At 54.6% G+C, this 21,246-nt stretch overlaps 1 protein-coding gene across 5 annotated transcripts in view; it reads left to right on the top strand.

Moving 5' to 3' along the window:
• DAB2IP (DAB2 interacting protein) overlaps positions 1-21,246 on the top strand; it is a 186,262-nt gene that overhangs the window by 27,678 nt on the left and 137,338 nt on the right. Inside the window, exon 1 of one of the 5 annotated variants that reach the window (XM_057313737.1) lies at positions 10,287-10,368. The exons of the other annotated variants lie outside the window; for them this stretch is intronic. The gene's annotated coding sequence lies outside the window, so the exon portion shown is untranslated. Of the gene's footprint in view, positions 1-10,286; positions 10,369-21,246 lie in introns of those variants that run through there. 5 annotated transcript variants of the gene reach the window in all.

A 21,246-nucleotide genomic window follows, 5' to 3' on the forward strand; every position in this document is an offset into this window, starting at 1 on the left:
GGACCTCACTTCCTGTTGCCTCTGGGTTCTGGGAGGAGCCAGCTGGGGGGCAAAGTCTGTATCTGGGTTTCTCGACTTCTTCCTACTTTTTTTAAAAAGGATTTTAATTATTTATTTGACAGAGAGAGGGAGACGGTGAGAGAGGGAACACAAGCAGGGGGAGTGGGAGAGGGAGAAGGAGGCTTCCCACTGAGCAGGGAGCCCGATGTGGGGCTCCATCCCAGGACCCTGGGATCATGACCTGAGCGGAAGGCAGACGCTTAATGACTGAGCCACCCAGGCGCCCCTCGGCTTTTTCCTACTTTTAATCTGGGTTCTCCTGATAGTCTGTCTTCGCCATGGTGGGAGGAATTAAATGAGAAGGAGGAGGCAGTGGCTGAAGTTCTGGGGGGAAGGCTCTTCTCCTCTCCTGGCCTGAGTCACTGAAATGTTTTACAGGCTGCTCTGGGGCCTCTGGCACTGTGCTCCTTGCCCCTGACAAGCCTGCAGACCACCAGGATTGGTTTTCTCTTCCTCCGCGCCCCGCCCCTCCATTAGGACCAACACACCCCCTCCCCGACACCCCCTAATCAGGCCCAGCTTCTCCTGGCGGCCTGTACTATCCACTCCAGCAGTAGTGGCTTCTCCTTTCACACACTGTAGTGCCCACTTCCTCTAACCTGTATCTTTATTAGCTCTTTGCTCCTTCCCCAGCGAGGCTGGGGGCCTCTGGTGGGCCAGAATGGAGTGAAGCCAGATCTGAGCTGGACGGATGATTAGAAACCTGTAATCCGCCCATATTAGGGTTGGGCAGACAGAGGCCTGGGTTTCCTTATTAGAACCTCATGGGAAGTTCATGGCAAAGCTGTGACTCGAACCCAGATCTCCTGGCCCATTCTGGTCTTGGGCTGAAACCCCACCCTGCTTTTCAAAGCCACTCTGATTCTCAGCTCTAAGAGCAGGGATTCCCAGCTCTGCATGAATCCCAGTTTCGCAGCCTTGGCTCCTCCTGGGGCTGGGAGCCAGCAGTGCCAAGCCTGCGGGTTCCCAGAGAGGGCTCTTGGCGTCGGTGTTGGCTTAGTCACAGGGATGAGATCACTACTCACCTCTGAATGGGGGACGATGCCAAGGTTTGGGAACTTTCACTCTGAGCCACTTGTCGATTTTGTGTGTGTGTGTGTGTGTGTGTAAGAATAACAAACCTGTTGGTTGGGACTTTGTACTTGGCCTGGGAATTGCAGACGTGGGGAGGCCACTGGGCCATGAGAGCTCCTGGGCTGGGCCCTCTCACATTCCTGAGTGGCTCTGCATCGAGAAAGAGCTTGAACCAGGAGCCAGAACCTGGCGTTAGTGTTTGCTCTCCCTCGCACTGGCTCTGTGCAAGATGCAGGACCTGTCTGGGCTGTAATGATAATTTCTAGCAGCCCACACTTTCTGAGTACTACCCTGGGCCAGGCACTGGGCTCAGGACTTCCCAATAGTAGTGCGTCTGGTTCTCACAGCAGCCCCATGAGGTCCTGTCACCATTTCCGTTTTGCAGATGAGGAAACTGAGGCCCAGAGAGGAGGAGTGACTTGCTTAAGGTCATCTAGCAGGGTAGGGGCGGAATGAGAGTTTGAATGAAAGTCTTCTCCACCCCATGGCCTGAGGTGTCAGGCACTGTGCTTCTCAGCCCTCCAGCTGCTGTGAAAGTATAAATACAGAGAAATTAGGTGTGATTAAGCTGGTGAGGAGCAGAAAGGGGGTGAATGAGGAGTCCTTTTCTAGTTTGACATCATCCCCCATGTTCCCCTCTAACACTGGCCTTGAGCAGTCAGAGGGGGAGGAGAGGCGAGCAGGTACGGCTGTATCCAGGCTCCATGAGGGAAGGGCGCATTAGAAGCCATGCTTTCACAGACAGACAGTCCTGGGCCTGTTTCTCTCCACCTCCTGTAGCTCTTGGCCTTTTTGATGTTGGTGTTAACTCCATTTCCCTCTGGCCCCAGAAGGTGCCTTTAAGGCAGGGCAGTTGTTGGGGCCAGTTCCCTTTGAGTGGAGTGACCAATGAGGTGTTGATTCAGATTTGGAACAGGAGGCTGTGTTGGCTATTGAGTCCTGGGCTTGGGGTGGGAGGTGGGGGCAGAGCCGAGCAGCCTGCTCCCACCCCAGAAGGTCCTGGTCTTGCGGAGAGGCCAAGTGGGGAGAGTGGTCTGGGGCCCATGAAACTAGAGTCCAGGCTGGCTCGCCTACCAGCTGTGTGACGCGGACAAAGGTACCTCACTTCTCAGATCCTCAGTATTTCCATCTGTAAATTGGGAATTAGAACAATACCTGTCTTTGAGGGTTGTCATTGGTTTAAAATGAGACCTGGCGCTGAGAGCCCAGTCCAGCCCCTGCACATCGAGAGCACTCTGTAAATGCTAGTGTTTCGTTATTACTCACTGTTACCCGCGCCGTGATTACTGAGGACCTTCTCTGTCACCTTCATATCGGTCTTGGGATACTCTGGCCAGTGCTCCTTTCCAGAACTTACTGCCTCTGAGGAAGGCAGTTCTGGGTATGGAGAAGCCTGAATTAAGGAGACTATATGAATAGCTTATTTAGTTTCGTAAAGATACACAGCACCTCAAATTGCCCAAACAAAAAGGTTTTCGAATATGGGTTTTTAAGTGAGCTGCGGTGATGAACAGAGACGGGATAATAGAGGAAAAGATTCCTTCAAGGTGCTGGAACTTTATCTTTTGCATGGCATTCACATTCCACTAGAGCTTGTTTCTGCTGTTAAAACCACTGGGCTGAGTGTTTGTTGGAACAGACCTGCACGGGGAAGTTGGAGGGGACTCAAACCAGCGTGAGGTTTTGCTTCTCCTTCCCTCTCGAGAGCCTCTGGGGTCCAGTCCTAGAAAGAAAGCGTGCTCAGGCTTTGGAGAGCCCACGGGCTGGTGCACGGGAAGGGCAAGAAGTCAGGGAGGCTTCCTGGAGGAAGTGAGCCTGGAGGGGGCCCCAGGAGGGCAGCTGTTCAGGTTTCTGCAAACAGGATTGCAAAATCACTTCTCCCAAGCTTGCCGGCTTCTCTGTGGCAGCCCTGCAGCTGGGATCAGCTGGGAGGTACTGGGCCAGGCAGTTAAGACACTTGGGGAGGAGGGAGGTGTCCAGTCCTGCCTCAGTTTCCCCCATTTAGACCGGAACCAGCCCCAGAGGCCCTTGATTTTGGGCATGCCTTTGGAGAGGGAGCGGAGGGCTGTGGATGAAGAGGCGGGTTTGAAATCAAGACCTGAGTGTGTCACTTCCGCCGTGTGCCCTCAGACGAGTCCCTTCGCGGCCTGCACCTCAGTGTCCTCATCTGTCAAACGAGGATAATAGTGACACCTACGTCACTGAGTTGTTTTGAGGCACAAGTGAGGTAATGCATGTAAAGTGCTTATCACAGAGCTGGCCCGGGGTAAGCGCCTATCATCATAAACGGCTGCCTGCCCACTGTTGTTTTTAGCTTGAGACACACCTCTCCGCCTTCACCTCTCCCCTCCGCCTTCACCTCTCCCCTCCGCCAGAGTTCCTGTTGTTGACATCCTCCTCGCAGGCTAGTGCGCAGGGATTTTAAGTATTTATATCCTTGCTGGAATTTCTGTTTGCATTGTCTAGTTAATTACCTAATTGAATCAAGGCAAACAATTTCACTTCCTTTCCCGCGCAAGGGCAGGAAGGGGCCTGGTGCCTTCTTTAACTGTGATGGAGATAATTATCGAAATATTTGATGATGATGATGCCTCCCTCCCTTGAGAGGTCTGCTGCCCCTTAGGATGGCTCCGCAGGCCCCATAAACCAAGCGGCAGCCATGTGCTTGGGAAACGTAAATCTGATGGAGGATGTTGATGGGTTGGGTCACATGTTTCTGTCGGTGTCAAGCTGTGTTTTGGCACCTTCTTGCCCATTCCCAGAGGGATGGTTGGGAAGACTCCCTTTAAATATTTAGAACTGATGACCGATGTGCGTGCTTCGGGAGCCCCGGCTGATGGAATATAAATCAGAAACCAAGGCATAGGGACAAGGCTTCCCGTGGCAAAGAATGACGCCCTTCTCCACCCCTTTATGGTGTTGGTGGCATCGGGTTCAGCCCTGTCCCTTGCAGCTCGGGGGTGGGGAAGCGCAGTGGTTAAGGGCGTGGGTTCTCTGGTTGATATGCTGGGGGCTTCAGATCCCTGCCCGCCACTCAGGAGCTGCGTGAACTGGGATAGCCACTTCACTTGTCCTTGGCTCTGAAGTGATAAGACACTAGACCCTGCTTCACAGGATCGTTGTCAGAACTGGACTTCACACTACGCTGCCCATGGTAGCCACTCATGAGCAAGCCACTATTGACTCCAGGACCTTCAAAAAACCCTCATCGCGTTCCTTACCCCAAGACCCTCCCTGCCCCGCCTTTCCAGCCTTCCCTCCTCTCCAGATAACAGTTAAGGCAAACAGTTGGACCCAGAATGCCCAGGGCTCTCCCACCCCTCGGGTTCCTGCTTGGCGGTCTCTTCTATGGGGCATGTCCCCTTCCTGTCTTTGCCCCTCCTTTCTCCTTTAGAATGTATCTCAAACTCCAGGCCCTCCATGAATTTTTCTTATAGCTCCCTAACCCGTCCCCTTTAAATGCCTTCTTACAGCCTCAGTATGCCTTCTGTCTGCAAGCACTGCTGGCCCTAGTGTGTTCTATGCAACAGCAGTCTGGGCAGATACTTAGCAGAAAAAGAGTTTTGGAAAAGGCTGCATACTTTATGCCCATTCATACAGGACCAGTCCACATTAGCAATTTTGAAGGCTCTGAGAAGTTCTGCAGGGAAGGAACCAGCTGAACTTTTTTACCCCTAGACTCCCCAACCCTCTAACAAGGACACTTTTCTTCTTGGAGCACCTCTTGACGGGGCTTTGTGATATTCTCGGGGCTGTGGCGTTGTAGACATCTATATGATAGGTTGGTGCTATTTCCCCATTTCACAATCAAGGAAACCAAGTAATTGGCCTCAGGAAAACCTGTGTGCCCCTCCTTCACCTCCTGGATCAATGAACAAGTCCTTCATGTGGGCATCTGGGGCCGGGTGGCAAGGAGAGGCTGGTCGTGTCAGCCAAGGCCCTGCTGTCAAAAAGCTTCTGTCCTTGTGGAGGGGATGAGCTGGACACGTGGACTAGAGAGAGATTAACTGCCCGGTCATGTATCGCCGGGCCTGTGTGTAACGGGAGCCCTGTCCCTGTCCGTGTCCCTGCTCAACGAAGGACACAAGAGTCAAATGCCCTCTGAGAGCGCAGCACTGTCTCCAGGGCCCAGGACCCTGGGACTCGCCCAGCCACCATCCCCGTCCCGAGGATTTCTGAGACACTGGGGTTTGGTCCTGCAGGGGCACAGCCAAGGAAGGGGAGAGAAAGCAGAAGGGAAGAGAATAGCTTTCTGTTTATCCATGCACAGTCTCCCCTTCCTTTCTGGGGAAAAATGCTCTCTTTTTTGATTCCTCTTTTATTATCTGAAATTCTCTGGGGAGCAATTACCTGACAGTGGGAATTATCTGCAGTCTTTATTCGAACGCCTGTCTGCCTGAGTTCCTTCCTGGAGTAATTGATTCTGGTAATTCCGACTGCTGAATGCTGTTTTAGGGGAGGGTGCTGGTGCAGAGGCAGGGGGATGCCCACAAAGGCACTTCCAGAGGCATTGGTGGCCAGTGTGATGGTGATGGTGGGGGTGGGGCGGTGCCTGTTGACAAGTATCTCGCATCCCGTACCTTTGAATTTGTCCCCTCTTGCACTGAGGACGCGTGGGTTGCCCTTCTCCTACTGAAGACGCGTGAGTTGCAGGGAGCTCACCTGACCATGGAACTGGCGCAGGCTTATTGTAGGAAAATGAGGAGCAGAAAGGCAGGGGTCAGCTCTAATGGATTTGGTCACTCCTCACCACAGGCAGCTCAGTCCTGGGCATTGGCCCTGACCCGACCCTGATCCGGGCTCTCACCCTCTGGCTTCCTGGAGGGTAAGGGAGAGCCTTTAGGGAGGGCAACTGCTGCGAATTGGCCTGACCTTTCCTCTGGGCAGACAGAGGTGCTGGCTCTGGACCCTGCTGCCCGGGGCGCCTGAGGGGCAGCAGGAAGGGAGGGCCTCAGTGTGGGGAGCTCCGATGAGACTGGGACATTTACCTGCTCAGTGGATAGAAGGCAGTGTGTCCCCCCACAAATGCTCGGAAAAGGCCTGATTTCTAGAGTGAGTGCTCTGGATGTGGGAAGAAAAGCTGGGACTGGAAGGTTCCTAGGGTCCCTCTCCTCCTGGGGCTTGTAGGGAGGAGGCAGCCCAGAGCAGGGGGCTTCAGGGGAGTCTCTCTCCTCCCGCCCCCCCCGCTCCCCTGTCCCACTCTCACCCAAGAGAAAGGAACCTCCAGACCCAGAGTCGGTTGTCATAACCACCCCCCTCCCCTGGGAGGCCTGGACACTGGAGCTCCCTTCGCTGGCCTGCAGCCCGGGTATCACGTGCCACTTCCGCCCCCATTCTGCTGACGAGAAAATCAAGGCCCAGGGTGATCTGTCAGGGTTCCCACAGTGAGTTAATAGCAGGGCTGGGCTTCATAGCATTCTCCTGACTCCCAGTCCAGGACCTCTGTGGGCTGTAGTGAGGGGTGGGAGCTCATCAGTGGCCCAGTGGACAAGGGGGTGGCTTCTCTGGTTCCATCACGGCTCTCAGGGGAGTTACTACTGGGACGGATTCCTTGAGTCTGTCCAACCACCTGCTACACTGGGAAGCTCTGGAAGGGCAAGGACTCTTTGTCTTCTTGGGATCACCCCTCGGGGCCCAGCGCCGGGCTGACATGGGGGGCTGGCCAGCTGGGGCTCTTTCAGGTACAAGAAACAAAGCCCCCTCCCCCTCAAACGGGCCAAAGTTAGACGCATTTTATGAGCTTATATATATAAAGAACCCAAGGAGGCTCAGGGAATCTTAAGTAAATGGATTAGTTAGGATGTCGTATCTGTCTCTCTCTCCCCCCTTCCCCCAGTTCTAAGCTGTTTCTCCACACAATTGGGAGTGGGGACAGGGGGGATCCCCAAGGCAAATGGGGGTGCTGGCCCTGGCAGAAGGGGGAGCAAACACAGGCAAAAAATAACAAAAGACCCATCAATGCTATGCACATGTCTTGAGTAGTCAGTAAATTCACTGGATTTTTGTAGACACTTCTTTTTTCCAGAGAAGGCATTCACATTGGAGACACGATATCCATGTGGTAGACACGTCATCTCCTATAAGCAAAACAAAGCAAACCCCAGGCACTGAGAGGCTCTGCGGCCACATCTTGGCTCAGCAGAAAAGACTGCCATCATCCCTTAGTGAGACGTGCCCCAGCCCTGAGGGTGGAGGTCGGGGGGTGGAGGTGGTGCCGCGTGTATGGCGTTGGCCTGTTTGCCGTCCCCAGTCTGGTCTAAGTTTTGGCGTTACAGAAGGGCTTTCAAGGATTGAAAGCAATTGGGTTGAACCCCGAGATAATTTTAAGACTCCCCCAAACTTTAAAAGGTCGAATATATGTGCTTAGAAGGCCTTTCTGGCCTGATAGAATACTGTCCTGTAGAGCCGATGGGTAAATTGTAATGTGAGGGGACATGATGAAGGGGTGATGGCTGGAGGGTGGGGCTTCTGGCTCTCTGAGGCTCCGGGGAGGCCTTCTTGTCCCTGGACTGTGACAACAGTGGGCCACATAGCTTTTGTCTGGAGGGGCACCTACTTATTGCGTGTCTGCCAGGTGCTGGGCACTGTTTCAGTGCCGGCTGAGAACTGGTATGATGTCAGAAACCCCTGTAAGCCAGCTCTGGGGCCTGAAATTCCAACATTACTGATTGATTCCTTTGGGTTAAGCATTATGCTTTTCAGCTTGGGGATTAAGTACTAAGGAGATGCTGAACGGGGTTCTCATTCATCTCTAAGCCTTCCTGGGGTTGGAAGTTATTCTTTGGAAATGGGAAATAGAGGAGTTAAACATGGGACCAGGATACAACAGAGGGTTGGGGGCGGAAGTCAAGGTCTGAGCCTTTACATCGTTGCGACTACCCCACCCTGAGGGCTAAACTTAGTCAAAAATTTTAGTCATCAAATCACTTTTAGCGGTCATTGTTTTCCAAGTTTGGATCCTAAAGGCAGAACAAGAACTAAAGGTCCTTCCCGGCTCTGGCTCCCTGCTGCGGTCTTCCAGATCCTTCCGCTCAGATGGGCGGCTCCTTCCAGCCGTCTGGGCCAGCTGCTGGAGGAAGTTGCTAGAGCCACCCTCCCACTCTTCCCAGCTGGAGGAACAGTGGTCTGCTTCCACCTGGTCACTTCTGGCCTCTAGGAACCCCTCTCCCCATGAAAATATCCGACACTGGCCAGTCAGCAAACGCTGACCTCCCCCTGTGCCTTATAGTGGTTAAAAGGGTGTGTGGGCTCTGGAGTCCGGCTCGGTTCAGGACTAGGCTTGACCAGCTGGGGGACTGAGCCACTCTTCGCTGACTTTCTCATCTTTAAAATGGGATAACAGGGGCGCCTGGGTGGCTTAGTCGTTAAGCGTCTGCCTTCGGCTCAGGGCGTGATCCCGGCATTCTGGGATCGAGCCCCACATCGGGCTCCTCCACTGGGAGCCTGCTTCTTCCTCTCCCACTCCCCCTGCTTGTGTTCACTCTCTCGCTGGCTGTCTCTCTCTGTTAAATAAATAAAATCTTAAAAAAATAAAATAAAATGGGACAACAGCTCCAAGGGGGTTGGAGGGTGTCAGTGAGTTAAATTTTGCATGTCAAGTCTCAAGTTCAAGGCCTAGCATGTAAAAGGGACTCAGTACATGGGGTCTTTGATGATTATACTATTGCTAGCGCTCAGGGCTTTGGCCAGCCTTCCTGGGGTCCGTACTGGGTCTCCAGCCGCCTGACTCTTGCCTTCCCAGACACTACACCCTCCGGGCCCCTCACCGATGCCCCCTGATCCCACCTGGGTGTGTTCCTCTTTTCACCTATTAGCTCTCACCTGGGAGCCCCATTCTTCCCGGGGGGTCAGTGACGCCTGAACCTGGACTACTCCCCTTCCCGATTGTAAATCCCTTCCCCGATTCTCTTTCCTGAGTTCCAGATGGAGAAGCGATGGTCACCAGATGCTCTAAAGGCACGTCAGTGGTCCAACAGGGAAGTCCTTTTCTTTCTGCTAAAACCACACCCTCCCACCCTCATCACCCCTCCCCCTCCCCAACATCCCTCTTTCTCAGGTGAGGTTGTACTGCCAGCCTGGGGCCAGGGAATCCCACCCTGGCAGTTTCCCTCCCTTCCCTTTGTCCTGCTGCGTGCCAGACTTGTGGCTCCCGTTGGCACTGACTCCTGCCTCCATTCCTGCCCCACTGTCCCCTGGGGATAAGCAGACATGCTCCTGTCACATGGCCTGCTTCCCCATCCTTGATCCCCCTCGACTCAGCCTCCAGGGGAGCTTTCTAGACCTTGGTCTGACCAGTCACTCCTCTGCTCAGGGTTCTTGAGGGGCTCCTTATTTTCTCCCAGGTCTATCCACATTTCTGACATTGATGTGCAGGGACCTCCAAACTCTGGTAGGAGCCTCCGTGCCCACAGTGTCTTTCTCTGCACCCGGGAGCTCAGCCAGCTGAACACTCAACGACCTCCCACCTGTCCTGTTGCCATGACTTTGTTCTCAGGTTCCCCTGCCTGGAATGCTGTCCCTCAGCCTTGTGCCTACCCATCCAGACCCTACCCTTGTCTGATCTGGTTCCCAAAGCCAGAAAGGGGTGCAGGTCCCCAGGCAGTCCAGTCCCCTGCCTCCAACCAGAAGAGCATGGCTACGTGTGCTTTTTACCCTTCCCTTGGCTCCTGGGGAATGTTCCTTCCGTAGAGTCCATAGTATTTGTAGCTTGATTGATTGGGGCTCAGCCTGGAAATCTCTGGGGTCTGCAAGAGAAGGGTCTGGCCTGGCTAGGAGGACCACCTCTCCAGAGGCAATGGGTGCCTGTGAAAGTAGAGGGCTTGAAAGGGACCAGCATGGGGACCCCTAGTACCGGGCACAGACCTAGCTATACTTCCTACGATTTAGGATCTAGAAGTTCGTGTGGGTTTATTAGACGCATAGGGCCTAGAGACTGCGAGTCCTACCCCTACTCGTGCGAGGGGCCTCTACTTCCCCAGGACTCTGTGGGGAGGTAATATTTCTCCTTCTCAGGGCCACGGCTGCCGGTGGATTGAGCAATGGTGTGGGTGAAAGAAAAACAGAGGTGGACAAAGTAATAATTAACAGATGTCAATTGTTAATAGCTTAAAAATACCACCAGCACTCCACCCCCACCTCCGGGGGGAGGGGGGAGGAAAGCACACGGTCCCTTGGCCCCTCGGAAGGGATTGACTCACAGCCAGCTTGGGACAGGTTTGGCCGAAAGAGTGACAGGTACTGCGCGGTGTGTGGGGCAGGGGGGCGGGGGTCAGTGCCGTTGGCAAGGCTGCTGGGCTTTGACTTGCTTTGATTCCTGGGGGTGAGGACAGGGTCTGCTGAGTTAAAGGGCAAGGTCAGAGGCGGACTTGGGGAGCATACGAATCTGTCCATGGTGCAGGCTTGCTGGATCCAGGCTGCCGACTCCTTGCTTGACTGCAGGATGCTGCTAACTGGGCTCGCTCCTGCTTGCTTGCCTCCCGTCTGCTCTTCACTCAGTAGCCAATGTGCGTGTGCTGTTTAAATTTCCTGGAGACTGGTTCGCGTTGCTCCCGACTCCCACTGCCCTCAGAGCTGCAGCTAGCCTGGCCTTAGCCCCGAGGTCCTGCTGGGCCTGCCCGGCTCAGTTTTATAGGTACGTGGACATGGTTGTGTATTTATAGTTTCTTAATGCTTGTGTCCTGTGTCTCTCCAGTGGACCGAAAGCCCACGAGGGCAGAGAGGGTCCCTGTCTGGCTGTTCACCGTTAGCCCCGGCACAGTTTCGGGTTCATAGCAGGGTCTTCGTGAGCGTTGTCAGATGGGAATGAGTACATGGAGGCCTCAGGAGAGGTCCAGCCATCGGCTAGGGTGACCAACCGTCTCGGTTTGCCCAGGACTGGGGGGGGGGGGTCCCCAGGATCTGGGACTTTCAGTTTTAAAAGCAGGACAGTTGCAAGGAAACCGGGATGAGCTGACCACACTGCCCCTGACCCTGATGTCCATCCCTGGGGGACTGGGTTTTTCAAGGTTCAGATGCTTTTTGACGTTAGAAGGCATCTAGGGCTGATGGAGGCGCTCCTAAGGACTAGTGTGGGGGTGCCCAGGGGTGTGCGCATGGGGGTACGGGGCAGGCGGGCTGCCACGCCCCACCTGGTGGTTATGTGCTGAATCTGAGCCTTGTGTCATCCCTGTTAAGTGAGTGGCTGGCTCTCCCGACCCCAGCTGGCAGGTGGGATTGGCTTGACATGCCCAAGGTCAGCTCCGGAGGGTCAAGCCAGGGTCCTGGCTCCAGCACAGCATGGCTGGTCCCGGTATATATTAGTTTGCTAGGGCTGCCCAAAAATTAGCACAGACTAGGTGGCTTAAACTATAGAAATTTATTTTCTCACAGTTCTGGGGGCTGGAAGCCCAAGATCACGGTGTGGGCAGGGACGGTTCCAATGAGGCCTCCCTCCTTGGCTTGTAGATGGCCGCCCTCTTGCATCCTCTTCACGTGGTTGTCCTCTGGGCAGATGGGACCCCGTGTCCTTGTTGTGTGTCCAATTTCCTCTTCTTCTAAGGACATCAGTCAGATTAGACAAAGCCCCACCCTAATGGCTTTATTTTACCTTAATCACCTCTTTAAAGCCCTTGTTTCCAAATACGGTTTCATTCTGAGGTTGTGGGGATTGGAACATCAGCATGTGAATTTTAAAGGACCACATTTCAGCCCTAGGCCTAAGTGACACTGCCCCCCGCCCAAGATGGCAGCCAGGGGGTGATGGTGCCAGGGCAGCGGAGCTCTCCCCCAGGCAAGGGGCCACCTCTTCTCGAGGGCTGGGGGTCCCCAAGAGTAGGTTTCAAAGCTTTAAGGCTTTGAGTTTTCTTCATCTCCATAATATTTGGTTCTTTCATTTTTCTTCCGCATGTTCATATTCCTTCAAGAGAGAAGCTAGCTCTCCATTCTCTTACCTTCCTTGGGTCGAGCCCGGTTGGTTGTGTCTGACTGCTGCTCCCAGCCTCCAGCCTCCAAGCTTGAGGTGCCATGGGTTCGCTCCTGGTGCAACCAGCCCAGTGCTCACCTGTGCAGGTCTGTGCCTGCTTCTCCTCACCTCTTGGCCCTGGCTCAGGGGCTCTGGCATCCCTGACGCGGCTCTTCCAGGCAGAGTCCCTGGTTCCCTGCCTCTGTGCCCCAGGCTGCCCACAGCAGGAGCTCGTTCCCCGACTCAGTCAGCGCTGGTACACTGGGAATCACAAAGATTTGTGGGAAGGAGGCAGGAAGGGGTGCTCACCGAGAGAGCTGGAATAGACTGTCTACAGCCAAATCCAGGCTGTACCACTGACTAGGTGCCTTGAACAAGTCAGGTCACTTCTCTGAGTCTCAGTTTACGCATCTGTAAAATGGGGAGGTAATAATAACTATCTTCTGCGATTGTCGAGAAAGTGAAATGACAGGAACTTACTCGAAGCATTTAACATGGTGCCCGATAGGTACCAAGTGTTCTGTAAGTGCTAATTTCTGTTATTTGGGGATGTAGTGGTTTTGGAGACGAGCACGCATCTGTGAAAGGCCTCCCTGGGCAACTCTGAGGCTAACCATTCCCTGCCTCATCAGGGGCATGGTCAGGGGGCCAAAGGAGAGGGGGCTCCCTAGCTTTGCCGCCCGGCCCCTCTGTGATGTGTCTGTGTCCCTCACCTCCTCCAGGCTAGCTGATCCTGTTTGTCATGGTAAGGAAGAAAGAACCCTTATGGGCTGGGGTCCTTTCCTAGGTCCTAGGTCCTCTCCCTCATAACCACCAGCATCCAGACAATACCCCTGGGAGACAGGTACTGTTATTATTCTCTGCCTCCATTTTGCAATGGAGAAAACAGAGAGGTGGAGTTATTTGCCCCAGGTCACACAGCCTGCCTCCAGAATGGTGGGTCCCTAAATTCCACGTGGTGCTGAGGTTGGAGTGTGGGCTCCGGGGCTGTTTGGGTCAACGGGACAGCAGGATCAAGGAGAGTTTCTTGCCTTTTTTCTTCTTTTTGAATTATGGCTGCTCCGAATTCTGCACTGTTGTTCCCTCAGGCTACCAGAGGCAGGGGGGTTAGAAGGATTTGGGCCTGTAGCCCTATTTCTTGTGACCTGTATAGTGTTTATTTGTTTTTAAATGTGAATTAGTTGCTTACATTTAAGTCAGGAGGGGTTTTTTTGTTTTTGTTTTTTGTTTTTAAAGTTTTATTTATTTAAGTAATCTCTCCACCCAACGTGGGGCTTGAACTCACAACCCCGAGATCAATAACCACATGCTCTTCCAACTGAGCCAGCCAGGCACCCCTAAGTCAGAAGGATTTTACATTAAAACCCGGTAGCTGCTTCTGAAACTGGATCATCTTCCTGGGCCTGCTTTCCAGTAGCACCACCGAGGGCTGGCGTGCGCCCGCTCCATTCAGCCTGGCCCATCCTCTTCCCTTCCTGGCTCACGCCGGCATTTGTGTTCTCGGTTCCCGAGCTAGGTGAGGTAGTGGGCTGGGGCCCGCATCGGGGTGTGGGCCCAGGAGCCCCTCGAGGGGCTCAGTGCTGCTGAGGGTAGGCGGATTCATAACTCAAGGCAAAATGAGTGGCCGCAGAGAGCTGTTCGGACAGAGCTCGGGGCTGCTAGAAATGCCAGTGTGTTCAGTAGGGCATCCACGTTTCACGAGCCCGTGCTCTATCCCAGACACTGGCCGACCCTGGCGGCTACAGAGAGAGATTTAGGACACAGACTGTCGTCAGAGAGTCTGCATTTCAGGGGGTGGGGGCACCTGGAATGTGCTTTCTGGGAGGATGATGTTTGATCAGAGAAGGTGCAGGGACGTAACTGGTCAGAGGAGAGGGTGTGAGCAGAGGCGTAGGGCTTGGACCTCAGCAGGGCTCCCCAGCCTGAGCTTCAGCGGGGTGCCCCCCCCCTTCTGCGCCTCGCCAGGACGATGTGAGACTAGGCTGGGACTTAGGACTCAGCCCAAGAGTGATGAAGGCCCAGGGAGCCTCAACCAGGAGGAGTGTGGGCTTTGGGGGGGGAAGTTCTGTGTGTTTTTCATTTGCAAGGGCTTTTACTCCGTTCTTCTCGCTTTTTTTAGACAGACGTTATTTCGGAGAGCAGTTTTAGGTTCACAGAAAAACTGAGTGGGACGTGCAGAGCTTTCCATATACCCCCTGCTCCCGGCCACGCACAGCTTCCTCCGCTATCAACATCCGTCCGCACCGGGATCTGTGCTAGGATATATAAAATTGGCATACTCCGTGACTTACAGTGGAAGTGGTACAGAAGGGTATAGAGCAAAGACAGAACCGCTCCCCTTCCCCCCCCAACACACACACACACACACACACACACACCCTATTCCCCGGAGTAACCACCGTTTATTTTTTTTTGAAGAATATGCGAGAACCTGTTTCCCTGCATGCTTCCACGAGCCTGTCTGCCCAGGGGGTTGTCCCACATCTCCTGCCTCCTCGCCGGTAGCTCACCATGTCGGTACACACGTCCCTGCCACCCGCCGCCCCACAGCCACACGGGATTCCGTGTGCAGAAGCGACGGCAATTAATTCAGCCAGGTCCTCCGTGATGGACGCGGATGCTGTTGACGTTTTCTTTTTTTCCCTCCTGCAAACGGGTGCGTCAACATCCTTGTACATCTGTTCTTGCACGCTCGTGAGAGTTTGTCTGAGGGACAGGATTGCAGAAGGAGAATATATGAATTTAAAATGGACATTTTATGGATCTTAACTTGGGCTCCATGTTCCTGAGTTGCGCTCCACAAAGGTCGGGGCGGGGAAGCCTCCTGCCTGCTGGGGTGAACGTTGGTTTGCTCACCATCTTCGGGGGCATCAAGAGCGGGGAAGAGTTTGGGTGAGTTCTTCAGGGCAGGACCCAGCCAGGAGCTGGGGTGGGGGCCTTTGGAGTCTGCTTTTCTTAGGGTTCTTTCACGTTCTCATCTATACGCATGCATCCACAGCACATCTGTGATTCTGTTTAGCAATTTTTTAAAAATCATTTATCATTTTGCGACTTGTTTTTTTCACGAAGAGATTCTCAGAAGGTTTTCCTAGTCAGGACTTGGACCTCTGCCTCCCCGTTTCTGTCTGATGCTTCGAGCTTTCTGCAGGCCGTCGGGCTCAGGTCCCAGCGTCCCTCTGTCTGGGGTAAGCACATCTACCAGGAAAGGGCTTGTTGCCGGGAACGGCACTGCTGTTATTCCTGCCGTGAGCTTGGAGCAGAAGTCATGGTTTTGCCTGACTTTGAAAAGGGGTCTGGCCCTTCTGTGGGTTCTTCGAGAGTGACATGTGGGTCCAGTGCATCTGCTGACTCTGTTCCTCCAGCCCAGGGCTCTTCTCTGCTCAGAGTGGCTACAAAGTCAATGTCTAACCTGGCTTAGCCATCCTGGTTGACTGGTCAGGTGGACCCCCGTTCAGATGATCCTGGGGCAGCTGCCCCCTGCCTGCCTGTGAACAGATCTGTCTCTGATGGAAGGTTGGCGTGAGCCACGGCTCACTCATTCATCTGCCGGCATGATTTTCCTCGTGTTTCCTCTTGGAAGAGCCCCTGTGGGTGTCTGGGTCTGGCTGAGGGTGTATGGTGGTAGGGGTGATGAAGAAAAGGACTCGTTTAGCCCCACAGGCAGTGCTAGTGGCCATCCCTGGCAGCTTCTGCTAAGTACTGGAAGACTTCTGACTCCACGGAGGGTGGGTAGTCAGGGAAGGCTTCTAGGAGGAGGTGAGACTGGGACCAGTTGGGTTTAGAGACAAGTCTCTGAGGGAGCCCCTGGGCAGGGATGGGAAAGGGAGGGAGGGGCCTCAAAAGCCTCCATTAGAGAGACTCTCTGGCCACCTGTGGTTGCAGGGGGGACCATGTAGGGGCTGAAAAGCTGCTAATGGGGAGATGTGGAACCAGACAGACTGGTCTCAAACCCTGGCTCTGTCAGTTTCCAGCTGTGCCTCCTTGGGCTAGTCACTTAACCTCTCTGAGCCTCAGTTACTGTGTCTATAAAATGGGATAATAACAGGGCTGACCTCTTGCCTGGACAGTTGTTGGCACAGACCCACACAAAGTAACTGGTAGGGGTTACCATGCAGGTGACTCAGTCTCCTGGGTGGGGGGTGATAACTAGAGTTGGCAGTGGGGTCTGGGTGAGACTCAAGACACTTCCGTAGTGGACTTGCTGATGGACTTGTGCTGCTGAAGGCCGCAGAGGCGACACGCTCATTCCCTTTCCCTCTCAGGTCCCACCCCCAGCTGAGGAACCCTATTTGGGGGCCCTGTCTGCAAAAAGCAATCCATTCACGGACAGTGGATAGGTCAGGGGTCTCTGCGGGCAAGACCTAGGTTAAAAGGTGGCCCTGGAGGGGATCCCAGAAGGAAGAGAGCCCAGCCTGCCAGTGACAGAGGGCGGCAAGGGTTGACAGTCGGCCCCTAGGCTTGGCGCTACATTCAGAAAATGAGGCCACAGATGATTTCTGAGCAGCCTTTGGGCGCGTCCTCACGGCGCCCTTTCTTCCCTGGTAATTAATGGTGCTTTTATCCTTTCTGAGAGGGTGGTGGTGGGTAGCAGGGTGGCTGGGCGGGCGCCGGGCAGACAGTGTGAGCCCACTCCAGCCTTTTTGGGCGATTTATCACCTGTCAGCCCTGGTCTTTCAGGACATAAAACAAGTTTTCTGGGAGGCAGCCAGGGGCCTTGAGGCCCTGAGCTGGGCTGTCTGGGGCATTGCGGCTCCAAGGGGCCTCTGCGAAGCCTACCCCACTGAAGGGCTTTGGGATAAGCCCGAACAGCAAGGCTGTGGGCAAGGGCCCTGGTTCCTCCATGATCACACCGAGGCAGGTGGGTGGAGATGGAGCTGTGAGAAGGTCAGTGATGTGCCAGGCAGCACACAGCCAGAACCTGGGCTCCAGGACAAACCCTGCTGTTTTCCCTTACACCCTCCCCCCCCCACCTCTAAGCCAGGGGGTCTTAACCAGAGCCTCCAGGAGTCTCTGAGTGGAATCCAAGAATGTGGACAGGAAAAAAAAATCCCACAATTATGTTCTCTGACCTCTGATTACAGTTACAAATTCTATTTCTTCCAATTGCAAATGTAGTGATAAACCACAGTGGCATCAGCCGTTCAGTGATTTTGTAGAAATCACGGAAATCACAGACATTATCGTGTCATCATACAGTTTCGTGGGGGTCTTGAAATATCACATTTGTTCATACTTCAGAATAACAGTAGCTCTTAGATCTAGATCTTGTTATTTAAAGCATTAATAAAAAGCACATATGTTGTTATACATGTTTTTTTATAATATTTTGATAACTGTATTTCAATGTAATTGATTTTCTTTGTAATCCTTGGTATTTTATTTTATGCATTTAAGAACATTTTTCTGAGAAGGGAGTCTTAGACCTTTCTAGAGGCCACAGGGGTCCATGGTCCCCCAAAAAGGTAAAGGACTCATGGACTGGACACTCAGGCCACTCTTGCCTCCTCTCCCTCACAAGGTCAAGGTGTCATGTTGTCAAGTTGACCACATCTGCACGAAACCAGCCTAATCCTCGTTCCCTGCTATATGCAGGGATCAGGGGAAGGAGCTTCTAGAAGGAGGAGACCCTGTCCCGCAGGAGCTCCTGGGCATGTTGAGGGTTGGGACGAGGGGAGAAAGACTTCCCTCCAAGCAGGGAGCAGCCATTTCTACTGTAGGGTCCTGATCCTGGGACAGCTTTATGCAGAAAATGGCTTTAGATTTGGGCCTTGAGAGTCTTGAAGTAAGAGGCATGGGGAAAGCATGTCAGGCAAAGGGAGCAGTGTGAGCAAAGGCGTGGAGACGGGAAGCCTGGGGCCCAGGTGGTGAATGTGGAGTTGGTGGTGGGAGGGAGGGCAGAGGGGAGGAGGGCAGTGGGAGCTTACACCTTGCGCTGTCGGCCAGGGGACCATGGCGAGGGTTTCAGCAGCCAAGTGACATGATCAGGTTTGGGATCTGTGACAGTCCCTCTGGCTGCTGGGTGGAGGGAAGGCTGGAGAGGATGAGGCTGGAGGCTGGGTGGCCATCAAGGGGACTGGGCCGTCTTCCGGTGGGGGATGCAGAGGTCTCAACTGAGCCCAAATGGAGGGGCGTCAAGGAGTAGGAGCCGGAGTTGTCCCAGCTGTGGAATTAGGTGGGCTGGGAGGACTTTGAGACCTCAGACACTGGAGTCTGCCCAGCAGCACTGGAATCCTGGTTCTGTCGGTTGTTGACTGCCTGGCCTAGGCGTGTGGATTACACTCTAAATGTTCACTCCCTCATCCGAGGCATGCGATGGTAACAGCACCCACTGGCAGAGTGGCGTGGGTGTGACAAGGGACGATGTGTTTAAAGCTCAGCCCAGTGCCTGGCACAGAGTAAGCGGTGGACAGGCCCTAGCCATGACAGTTTTTATCGGCGGTGATAAAACAGATGGTCCTGGGGACCCATTGGGCTGGAGGGCCTGCAGGGAGAAGAGAGGCCAGTCGGCGGTCTCGGATCAGGACTGAGGCCTAGGCCTCTGCACCAGCATCTGAGACCAGGTCCGCCCCATGTGGGCCCTGAGTGCTGCTGTCATTCCCTTGTCCCAAGGGCTGGGGCAGGCCTGCCTCCTCCCTGACCTCACATCCTCCATCCAGCTTTTTCTCGGTGAGGCCTCCTCTGGCCCCTCAAGTGTAGCCCCTCCCCTCCCCCCAGGAAGGGTCAAGCAAAAACTGCGCCTCTTTCCAACACCTCCGGCCACAACTGACCCAGGCCTTCCTCTCCAGGAGTTCCCAGTGACGGGAGGTGTGGAGAATGAGAGGGGTGCCCAGAGAGATGACCTTAGGAGCTCCTCTTTGATTCCAAGTCCCAGAGCAGGACGCATCTAGACCAGCGTCCTGCATCTAGCATCCAGGAGCCCTCGCTGAGCAGGGAAGCAGGGGGCAAGGTGGGCAGGGGACCAGGACAGGGTCTTCAAACAGGCACCTTCCCACACTCCCCCTGGACCCTCCCCGGGCACTCCCACACCCCGTGTGGCTTCCCTGACTCCCCAGGACGAGGGGTTTGCTGACTGATTGTGCTGCTCGGGCAATGGGAGCCCACTGACGCTGGAGAATAAATTTGCCGTGTTTTGTAGAGCGTGCGGAAGCATATTTGGGGGGTTTAATCTTCTTAATAAATCGTTCTCAGATTGTACACTATTAAACCCCTGGAAAATTCACGAGCATGCTGGGAATAGAGGCCTCATCGGGAAGGTTTGACATGAACAACACAATAAACGCAGCTTCTAAATTGGGTCAGGGAAGCCTCCAAGGCCTGGGGAGAGGACATTCCCGCTCGCTCGGCCCTCCCCAGGCCTATAAATTAATCATGCACACAAAGCGGGCCTTGTCCTCTCTTGTCAGGGCCGGGGGTGGTGTCTGTGCCCAATGACCCACCCCCACTGCCACCTCAGCTGCAAACAGAGCTCCTGGTGAGGTCTTTTAGCTTCTGTGCTTTGTTATTCCTGTGTCTTCAAACAAGGGGAGCGTACATTTCAGCGAGAGAGATGTAGGTTAGATACGGGGAAGAACTTCCTGGCTGACCGTGGGGTGGTGTGAAATCCCGGAATGGGCTGCTCAGGGAACTCGAGGAGACTCTTTTCTTTAGGGCTTTTAAGACCTGGCAGGCTCTGTCTCCTGTTGGCACTCTGGGGCCACTGCCCCGTGACAGCAGTGACCAGAACAGACATTGCCCCCGGGTCTGATGTCAGGAGCCAGGCTGGAAAGTGCCTCTTTCTGGGCCATCTTGCGGCATGTGTCACCCGCCTGGCCTAAGAGGCCCAGCTGATTAGACACGGGGCCGACATCCTCTAGACCCACCCCCTCACCATGGTCTAACCACATGGTATTTGGAAAAGGGAAGTCAAGTCTCGTCTCTCTCTGGTTCCCAGGCTGCTGTGAAACATCAGTGGGTCCCCTCCCTTCCCTCATGTCCTCTGCCTGTTGGAATCCTGCTCAGAGTCCTGGCCCAGATGCCACCTCCCCTGTGAAGCCTTCCTTGATCTCCGCCTGCCCTGTCAGTGAGAATCAGTTCCTGCCTTCCTTATACTTTGCCTGGGGCCCTTGTTGGTGGGTCCCTGGGGCAGTTCATGAGACCTACCAGACTGTCGGCTCCCTGAGAACAGGGATTGTGTCTGAGCCCCCTTGGGCTCAGACAGTGTGCCTCCCAGGACCGTGCTAGTATTTGCATGGGTTTTCACATGCCAGCTCCTGGGAAATGTCTCTCAGGCATCCCTGTGTGGGGATGGAATGGCCTGGCTTCCCAATGCCAGCTGTGGGAATCCTGGGCTCTTGAACCAGGAGCAGAGAGGGGGACAGAAGGGCAGGCCCAGGAGGGAGTCGACCCTGTCTTCATTCACTTGTCCTGACATTTCACGAGTCTTTGTTCGTTTTTCTCGAGCCTGCTTAAAACCCTCTGATTCCGCGGGTCTTCGCAGGGAAGTGAAATGGTCCTCAGGTGTCCACAGGAGCTGCCCCAGCCCCAGGCATCCCCTTGCGCACGGAAACCAGCCCTCTCCTAGCACAAGCCTGGGCAGGTGCAGCCTCTGTGAGCATTTTGGAAGGGGTGACGTGTAGGTCTGAGGCTGGGCGGGCAGTAGGGGTGAAGTTCACTGTCAACACCAGAGAAAGGAGGGAGGCCCTGGTGTGGGGGAGGGAGAGACCTTTCTCTGGGGACAGCACATTTGGGAGGTGTTCCTGGGTAGCCCACCAGACCATAAGGGGAGGGGTGCGTCCCAGTGGAACAGGAGAAGGCAGTGAACAGCCCAGTGGGTGGGGGAGCCCTTGCTGGGACTGCCTCGGGCCCCAGCCCCAGCCCCCAGTCCCCACCGGCTAGGAAGAAGCTATTCCTCTACGCTTGCCCTGCCGCATGGCCTGGGCTGCTCCCTGCTGACTCGGGCCTCAGCGGTATCCTCAGCCCCCCCAGCCAACAGCAGGCACTGGCTGAGCTGCGGGCCCCTCGTGTGTCAGGGGCTGTGTGTATGTGTGTGTGTGTGTGTGTGTGTGTGTGTGTGTGTGTGCGCGCGCGCGCGCGCATCAGGGAAGCTGGTGGCCCAGGACTTGGTGTGGAGTCAATGCCTCGGGAGGTCAGCAGGTGGAGAAAGAGAGCCGAGAGACCCGTGGGGTCAAGGAGGC

This window comes from Ursus arctos, unplaced genomic scaffold (assembly GCF_023065955.2).
Source record: "Ursus arctos isolate Adak ecotype North America unplaced genomic scaffold, UrsArc2.0 scaffold_18, whole genome shotgun sequence".
Taxonomy (NCBI): Eukaryota; Metazoa; Chordata; class Mammalia; order Carnivora; family Ursidae; genus Ursus; species Ursus arctos.